The sequence below is a fragment of the Panthera leo genome, chromosome B2 (genome assembly GCF_018350215.1).
Source record: "Panthera leo isolate Ple1 chromosome B2, P.leo_Ple1_pat1.1, whole genome shotgun sequence".
NCBI lineage: Eukaryota > Metazoa > Chordata > Mammalia > Carnivora > Felidae > Panthera > Panthera leo.
In genome coordinates, this window is record NC_056683.1 from 93743567 (window position 1) to 93753891 (window position 10325).

Here is a 10325-nt window from a genome sequence, read left to right on the forward strand (position 1 = left end):
TATAGCCATCATGCCTGATAGCAGGAGCCATCACTGTAAACACTAGAAGACACTTGGATTACAAAGGTTGAGTGCTTCTTCTGCCAAAGCCTTACATTTTCTTTGTTGGTCAAAAAGAGAAGCATAGGTTCATAGCTTTTAAAGTTAGAAGACATTCTAAGTACCTAGTAGCTAATACTAATACCATGTTACAGCTGAATTCGCACACTCAGAGGTCCAGTGATGTCACCTGACCACATTACAGTTTACTCTAGAACTATCTGAGTCAAATTCAACACACAGTTGAAGGAGACAGCATGGTAGAAGGAATACCTAAAGGCTTCCCTGGCCAAAAACAGACCTCCCTTTTCTGGCTTTGGTTCCTGAAATCCCATGTTCATTCATTCAGCAAACATTTCTTGAGTCCTTACTAAGGATTAGGTACGGTTCTAAGTATTGATGATATAGCAGTAAACAAAAGAGATAATATCTTTACTTTCACTGAGCTTAAATTCTAGTAAGGAGAGAAAAACAATTAACAAATATACACAGAAATGAGGCAGACACTCTCAAGTAATGGGAAGTCCCAGAAAGATAATGGAGAAAAACCAGAGAAGGGTACAGGGATTACTTAAGGAAAATGATCAAGAAAGACTATTCTGAGAGGGTGACATTTAAAGTCTTAAAGAATGAGGAGTCCATAGGGAAACACAATTATGACCTGGATAAATTAAGGCATTAAAATAATAATCATTTACTAAAATCTTATTCCAAATTAACTTCTCAGATTTTGAACCTAATAACTTTGTAGACTATGTTTTAAAAAAAGGACAGAGAATAGATTATATTTCATATGAAGGAAGGATACAATGGGTTATAAACACAGGATTCAGACTAATGAGCAGGTCCTCAACCTTGGTGAAGAAGAAAACCAGGGAAAATGCTTCCTGAAAAGGACTGTCACCTGAAGGGATAGAAGAATCTGAAACACAATTATCAGAGTATGGTCCACTAGATTTAGTCCCATTTTCCCCAATAATACCCTTACTATAGAGATGGCATTTTCTTCACCTAATCAGTGACTTCCACATAGATAACTTATATAAGCGAATAGTGGTTCACTTTTCTTCTGAAATAGGAAAAGCTGTAGGATGCTGTGGGGGCAGCCTCTAAATGATCCTCAATGGCCTCTGCCTGCTGTTATTCATGCCCTGTGTAGTCTTCCCTCCTCAGTGTGGACTGGACCTTGACATTCATTTCTGTAAACAAAATTCAGGGAAAGTGATGGGATGTCACTTCTGAGATTAAGTTGCAGAGACCATGGCTTCCCCCTTACTCACTTACTCACTCTGAGACAAGTCAGATGCCATGCTGTGGCCTGCCATGGAGAGGTCCATGGAGCAAGAAACTAAGGAAGGACTAAATCTTGCCAACAACCACATAAGTGAGTTTGGAAGCAGATCCTCTCCCAGATGAGCCTTCACATGAGACTGCATCCCCAGCCAGTGCTTTAATTGCAACCTTGTGAGAGAAATTGAGGCAGAGGCTTCTAGCTAAGCCATGTCCAGATTCCTGACCCAGAGAAACTTTGAGATAATAGATGTTTGTTGTTTTAGATTGCTAAGTCTTCAGAGTTATGTGTTACAAAGCAATAGATAAGTAACAATTACACCAAGAAAGCACTTCTGTCAAATTGTGTCCTTCCTCCCTTGACATCTTGTACTTTCACCCAACACTGCTTATACAGTAAAATTCTGTCTCTCCAGTCTTCTTGAGTAAAAAAGAAGCTGAAGGTTGGGACTAGAATGAGGCTACCTACAAATGTAGCAAGTTAAAGGACAGTAATAATAATTAGCCATTAAATTCCTTTTAATTCTGAATATAATTTCATAACAATATCACATGGGATATTAACAAACCCTTGCAAAGTGTCTGTTATCTATAATTTTACTGTTTGCTCATTCAGTCAGAAATTGACGATTTTCTTTCCTGCAGTTAGTCTGGGGCATCCCTAAGCTGAGGTAACCAAGGAATACCTCACCTTCTCCATCTGAAGAAGAGAAGCACATTCCCACCCCCCATCAACTATACGTATTAAAGTCAATCTCTCCTTCAGCAACTGTTTCCTGGTAGCCCCTTGAGGTTCCCACTTTGACTTCACCATTCACAGAAGCAAAGAAAATGTGACAAACTCCCAACTAACACCAGCAAAGAAAATTAAATCAATTAAGAGTTTGTAATTCAAATTGAATTACTTTTGGATTAAATACCATCATTTCTCTAATATAAACTCATTTATTTAGCTGAACCAAGGAGGAGATCTTATTATATCTAAATTCATAATACACTCCTTGCTTATCTTTGAAAAGTTAAGGAATTTCTCCAGAACACTGTACAAGGTTGCTCCGATCATCCCAAAATAAATATAATACTAATCAAAACAGACAGCCCCTACAGACTACCGCCACTGGCTATTAGCTCTAAGGCACTACACAGTAGGTCTTCTTGAGCAAAATAACTACAGTGATATTAGACTTTGAAAATTCAAGGAGGCAGTTCTGTACTACAGAAAACTTCCAAATGTAAAGACAAAAAAATGCATTAAAAAAACCTTGGAAAGCATTACTCCCTTGCCTCATGGCCTCACCATGAGGGGAACCAGTCCAATAGGGACAATCCAAAGGAGGACAGCCTAGGAGAATTCCCCCACTTCCACCCCTTTGTTTTAATCTTTCCACAGCATTGGCCGACACAAAAATCAATACATACATCAACCTTTTATCATCAACAGGTCTTTCAACTAGGCTGCCATTCTGGAAATAGCCATAGATTCAAGGCCAAACTCTCTGCTGTGGCACCACTGAATGCCAAGTAGGAACACCTAAAATAGAATTTGGCCCTAACAACACTGATCCTCCCCACCATCATTTAAAATTTGTTTTATGGGAAGCAATAGAAAAACATGCCTTTCCTATAAAACACCTATAAACTACTCTTGACACATATCACTGTATATGTTTAAGGCATGTAGCATGATAGCTTGATTTATATATATTGTGAAATGAATACCACAATAGGTTCAGCTGACATCCATTTTCTCATTTAGGTACGATAAAAATAAAAGAAGAAAAGAAAAAAGCAAAAAAAAATTTCCTTGTGATGAGATCTCATAGGATTTACTCTCTTAAGAACTTTCCTATATATCACACAGCAGTGCTAACTATGGTCATCATGTTGTACATTACATCCCTAGTACTTATTTATATTATAAGTGGAAGTTTATAGCTTTTGACTATCTTCCTCCAACTCCTCCTCCCCCACAGCCTCTGTCTCTGGTAACCACAAGCCTGATCTCTTTTCTATGAGTTTGATTGTGGTTTGTTTGTTTGTTTGTTTCAGATTCCACATATAAGTAGGATCATACAGTACTTGACTTTCTCTGACTTATTTCAGCTAACATAATTGTGTATATGTACATACCACAACTTTGTCCAGTCATCCATCAATGGATCCTTAGATTGTTTCCATGTCTTGTCCATTGTAGACAAGGCTGCTATGAACATAAGGGTGCAGATATCTTTTCACATCAGTGTTTTTGTTTCCTTTGGATATATTCCCAGAAGTAGAATTTCTAGATCACATGGTAGTTCTATTTTTACTTTTTTGAGGATCCTCCATATTACATTCCATAGTGACTGTACCAATTTTACAACCCCACCAAGGGTGCACAAGAGGTTCCCTTTTCTTTACATCCACACCACCATTTGTTATCTTTTATCCTTTTAAATGACATTTTAACAGGCATGGAGTGATATCTCATTATGGTTTTAATTTCCATTTCCCTAATGACTAGTGATGTTGAATATCTTTCCATGTACCTATTGGCCCTTTACGTATCTTTTTTGGATAAATGTCTATTCAGGTCCTTTGCCTATTTTTTAATTGGATTATTTGGGGTTTTTTCTACTGAGTTGTATGAGTTCTTTATATATTTTGAATATTAACCTCTTACAGATATATTATTTGCATATATTTTTCCCATTCTGTAGACTGTCTTTTCACTTTGTTGATGGCTTCTTTTTCTGTGCAAAAGCCTTTTAATTTAATATAGTCCCACTTGTTTATTTTTTATTTTGTTGTTTGTGCTTTAGGCATCACATTCAAAAAATCATTACCAAGACCCATGTCAAGGAGTCTTATTCCTATGTTTTCTACTAGTTCATGGTTTGAAGTCTTACATTTAAGTCTTTAATCCATTTTGAGTTAATTCTTGTGAGTGGGGTAAGACATTGGTCTAATTTTACTCTTTAACATGTAAATATCCAATTATCCCAGCACTATTTATTGAAAAGATTATCCTTTCTCCATTGAGTATTCTTCACTCACTTGTCAAATATTAGCTGACTGTATATGCTTAGGTTTATTTCTGGATTCTCAACTCTGCTCCACTGGTCTATTTGTCTGTTTTCATGACAGTACCATACTGTTTTGATCATCATAGCTTTATGGTATAGCTTAAATCAAGACATGTGATGCCTCCTGCTTTGTTATTTCTCAGGATTTCTTTGGCTATTCATAGTCTCTTATGGTTCTATATTAATTTTGGGATTGTTTTTTTCTATTTCTATAAAAAATAACATTGAAATCTCAATAAGGACTGAACTGAATTTATAAATGGTCATTGGTAATACTGGCATTTTAACAATGTTATTTCTTCTAAACCATGAACACAGGATACCTTTCCTTTTATTTGTGTCTTCTGTGATTTCCTTCATCAGTGTCTTACAGTTTTCAGAGTAAAGATCTTTCACCTCCTTAGTTAAATTCATTCCTAAGTATTTTACCATTTTTGATGCTATTATAAGGGATTGATTTATCTTTTTCAGAAATTTCATTGTTACTGTATAAAAATGCCACTGATTTTTCTATGTTAATTTTGTTTCTTGCAACTTTACTGAATTCATTGATTAGATCTAAGAGTTTTTTGGTTGAATCTTTAGGATTTTCTATATATAAAATCATGGGATTTGCAAATAAGGCCAATTTTACTTCTTTTTCCTGACTGATTGCTTTAGCTGGGACTTCTAGTACTATGTTGAAAAGGTGCTGGAAACCAAGCTACCCAGTCTGAGTGGCAGGGCCCAGGCTGTGGACGGATTGGTGACTGCAGGGCAGCCCACTGACAGTGAAGCTTCAGGGACTCCCACTTTTAGGTAATTTGGCCTTAAAAGTACCTGGGGTATTGTCTGTTGGGGAATTGCCCTCGGCAGGCCCCCTGGGAAAAGAACCGTTAGGGAAGAAAATAAGCTTCCGCAAGAAATTGCGTGGCCTTACGTTTATCCCTTGCCATTCCCTATGGAGACTCCTCTACTTACAGGAAGGATAGCCTCATGCATTTGCCAGCAAAGGCGGCCAACGAAGGAGAGACATATGGATCCAAAAGCCCCACTCCGGTAACTAAGGAGTGTATCTATGGACACAGGTCACTCTGACCCCTAGGCCCACCTGGCGCCCAGGAGGCATTCCAGATGATGATTGAACCTAGTCGGTTAAAGTACAGAATGGTTCATTGGTTCGTGCATTGTCTCTCTGAGAATGTATAAGGCGTGGGTTTCTAACGCTCTCTTGGCCCCCTCCTGGCACCTCGGACCCAGGCAAACACTTTTGTTCTTCAAAACCACGAATGGTTCAGGGAAGCAACTAAGAGGTCATGTCCCTGTAACTGTTCCACTTGAGGTGTTGAGAGATAAATGGCCTTTCGTGAAAACAGCAAATACTTTATAAATTATAGATAAACATAGGTACATAATAAAAACAATAAAATAAATTAATCAATAAGCAAAGGGCAGGAGGGAACATTATGACAAAACAATCATGTTATTCCTTATTGGGTGGTTATACAAAGGAACAATTTTAGAATTGGGAAATGTTAGAAAAACATAGATGATGTATGTTACAAGAAAATCACTAGCATATATAATGCCACGTTTACTGCAGTAAATCGGCCAGTTCAACACACTGCTGTTGTCTGTGTCCATTTTTATTTTTTGTTTTATTTTATTTTCACTTTTTCGCCGATGCCATTCATCCTTCAGGAACCCCTGGTTGCTGGAGCTGGTCTCTGGCAAAAAGGAGTGATGAGAGTGAGCATCCCTGTCTTATCCCTGATCTTAGAAAAAAGCTTTAATCTCTCACTATTCAATATGATGTTAGTCATGGACTTGTCATATATGGCCTTTGTTATGTTGAGATATGTTTCTTCTATGCCTAATATGTTAAGAATTTTTATCATGAATAGATGTTGAATTATGTCAAATGCTTTTTCTGCATCTATTGAGATGATCACATGATTCTTTTCTTTCATTCTATTAATATGATGTATCACATTAGTTGATCTACATATGTTAAACTATCCTTGCTTCGCAGGCATAAATCCCACTTGATCATGCTATATATGATGCTTTTAAGGTGCTGTGGCATTTTTTATTTTACTGAAAATTTTGCATTTATATTAATTAGGGATGTTGGCCTATAATTTTCTTTTCTAGTAGTGTCTTTTTTCTGGTTTTGGTATCAGGATAATACTGGCCTTTTTGTAAAATGAGTTTGAGAGTGCTTCAGTGTTTTAGAAAAGTGATGTTAATTTTTCTTTAAATGTTTGGTAAAATTGACCAATGAAACCATCTGGTTCTGAGCTTTTTCTTCATTGGGACTTTTTTTTTTTTTTTTTAATCTCCTTAGTGGTAATTGGTCTATTCGGATTTTTTATTTCTTCCTGAGTCAGGTCAGTCTTGTTGTGTATTTCTAAGAATTCTCCCATTTCTTCTAGGTTGTAACATCAGGTTCTTCTATCAGTTGTAATGTTTCCTTTTCCATTTATAATTGTATTGATTTGATCCTCTCTTTTTTCCTTCTGGCTAAGGTTCTGTTAATTTTGTCTATCAACTCAAAAAACCAACACAGTTTGGTTAATCTTTTCTATTGTTTTCCTGTTCTCTATTTCTGCTCTAATTTTTATTATTTCCTTTCTTCTTCTGACTTTAGACTCAGTTTGTTCTTCTTTTTCTACTTCTTAAAGGTATGGAGTTAGGTTGTTTATTTGGAATCTTTCTTGCTTCTTAATACAGGCATTTCCTACTATAAACTTCCCTCTTAGAACTGCTTTTGCTGCACCCCACAAGTTCTGGTATGTTATGTTGTATTTCTTTTTTTGTCTCAAGAAACTTTTAATTTCCCCTTTAATTTCTTCTTTGATCCATTGGTTATTTCCATGTGTTCATAAAATTTCCAGTTTTCCTCTTGTTACTGATTTCTAGTTCCATGCCATTGTGCTCAGAGAAAACATTTGATATGAATTCAATCTTCTTGAATTTGCTGAAACTTGTAACCGAACATGTGGCCTTTCCTAGAAAATGTTCCATTTGCACTTGAGAAAAATAGTGTATTTTGTTGTTGTTGGACAGAATGTCCTATATATGTCAGTAAGGTCATTTTGGTCTATAGCATTCTCAAATCCATCATTTCTTTATTGATTCTCTGTCTGGATGATCTACCAACTGTTGAGAGTGGAGTATTAAAGCTCCCAACTATTACTGTATTACTTTTTATTTCTCCTTTCAGATATGCTAGGTTTTGCTCTTTATATTTAGGTGCTTTCATGTTGGGTGCACAAATTGTCATACTTTCTTGATGTGTTGACCCCTTTATCATTATACAATGACCTTCTTTGTCTCTTTTTACCACTTTTAGTTTAAACTCTATTTTGTCTGAGATGAATACAGCTACCCTCCTTGTTTTGGTGACCATTTCCTTGAAATGTCTTTTTCCGTCTCTTCACTCTCAGTCACTGTGTGTCTTTAAGGCTAAAGGGAGCTCCTTGTGGGCAGCATATTTGGATCTTGTTTTTTTCTTATCCATTCAGCCTTTATATGTCTTTTAATTGGAGAGTTTAATCTGGGACACTTAAAGTAATTATTGATAAGTAAGGACTTACTATTGTAATTTTGTTAATTCTTTTCTAGTTGTTTTGTAGATCCACTGTTCCTTGTTTCTTATCCTATTGTCTTTTTTGTTTTAATGTCTTTTGATATCAGTTTGTTTGACTTCTTTATCGTGTTCCTTTGTGTAATTACTACAGAACTTCCCCTTGTGGTTACCATAAAGCTTACATATCTTAAACTTATAACACCCTATTTTAAAACTGATAGAAACCTGGAAACAACTTTCAGTACCCCTGCTACAACCTTCCTCCTGCTGCACCAGGGGAGTGGTTAAAGTAAACAAACAATGGCCAGGAATTACAAACCTTCAGCAGCTTGCCCTGTTTCACAAGGTGGAACGGGGTTGACTGGAAGACCTCCTTCTGGAATATGACCCCCCATCAGGTAATATTCGAGTGGCAACTGGAATGTCACCGGGAACAGCAAGACCAGGCTCTGGTGGTGGTCCCATAGGGACAGGAGGAATTCTGTCTTCTCAAATCAAAGTTGATGATTGTCCTGTAACACAACAAGGTTTGAGTGGAATGAAAACTGGAATGAAAGGTTCCCAGAGGCAAATTTTAGACAAATCTTATTATCTTGGATTTCTTCAAAGTAAAATAAATGAACTTACAATAGAAGTTAATAAACTTCAGAAAGAAATAGAAATGTACAATCAAGAGAATTCAGTGTATTTGTCATATGAAAAGAGAGCTGAGACTTTAGCTGTTGAAATCAAAGAGTTCAAAGACAACTAGCAAACTACAATAAGCTGATAGATAAACTTAGTACCAATGCTGAAATGGAAGAAGTAATGAATGATTACAACATGCTTAAAGCTCAAAATGAGCTATCCACACAACATATGGATATCATATTTACTGAAAGACAAGCGAAGGAAAAACAAACTAGAAGAGTAGAAGAAGTTGAATAGGAAAAGCAAGCAGCAGATGACATTATCAGAAACACATCTCCTGAAAAACAAGTCAGGTACATAGAAATGAAAACCACAAATGAGAAACTGTTGCAGGAATTAGATACACTTCAGCAACAGCTAGATTCACTGAACATAAAAAAAAGAGAGCTTGGAAGCTGAAATAGCACACCTCCAGGTTAAATAGGAGGCTGTACTGCTGCACAAAAAACTTTATGAGTTGGTAGTCCCATCAAGACCAAATGATTGCTGAAGACAAAAGCATGGGATCTCCAATGAAAGAAAGAGAGAGATTACTCAAGCAAGTTAAAGAAGATAATCAGGAAATAGGCAGCAAGGAGCAACAGCTAATAAACATAAAAGAAAAAATAAAGCAATTTAATGAAGAAATTAGACAACTAGACATGGATTTAGAAGAACACCATGGTGAAATGAGTCAGAAGTATAAGGAACTAAAACAGGGAGAGGAAAATACGGACACTTTTATTGAGACTTTTGAGGAAACTAAGAATCAAGAACTGGAGCAGAAGGCACAGATAGAAGCCAACATTGTTACACTTTTGGAGCACAGTAGTAGAAATATAAACTGTATAAAACAGATATCCTCTATCACCAACCAAGAGCTGAAGATGATGTAGGATGATCTCAACTTTAAATCTACTGAAATGCAGAAATCACAAAGTATAACTAGAAATTTGACCTCAGATAGCCAATGTCTACAGTTGGATCTACAGAAAATGGAGCTTCTGCAAAGTAAGATGACTGAGGAACAGTATTCTCTGAAAAGCAAAATTAAGCAAATGACAGCTGATTTGAAAACATATAATGATTTTCCAGCTTTAAAATCATCAGGTGAAGAAAAGAAAAAGAAATTACATCAGGAGAGAACAGTATTAACAACCTGTAGAAATGCCTTTAAGAAAATAACAGAAGCTAAATGTAAACTATGAGATGCTAAAAACACAACTGCAAGAAAATGAGACACATTCTAAGCTTACAAATTTAGACAGGAAGTGGCAACACCACGAGCAAAATAATTTTGGATGAAAAAATTCATAGCAACCAAGAGTCAAAAGAGTGATTACCAGTCAATTATGAAAAATGTGACCAAGCAGATTGCAGATTACAATAAAAACCTCGTGGATACTCTACATAGCATGAGCAGAAACTGAGTCTGAACCAACTGCAAGTCTCTGTAGCAGTGTCCTCCACTGCTAAACTTTGGACAAGCTGACTGAAAAAAAAAAAAAAAAATAGCTTACCCTTGAAGAGTTTTACCTAAAATATTTGAGTGCTATAATGTTTGTGACCTCTTTGAAGAGTGATATTATAAATAATAGTTCAATAAAAAGTTTGCATACAAAATAAATAATAAATAAATAATAAATAAAACTGATAGCAACTTAACTTCAATAGCATTCATAAACCCTACA

At 36.1% G+C, this 10325-nt stretch overlaps 1 pseudogene; it reads left to right on the forward strand.

Annotated features, from left to right (window-relative positions):
* The first annotated feature begins 8265 nt into the window (after nucleotides 1-8265).
* Nucleotides 8266-10064, forward strand: LOC122219120 (annotated as a pseudogene).
* The last annotated feature ends 261 nt before the right edge of the window (nucleotides 10065-10325 follow it).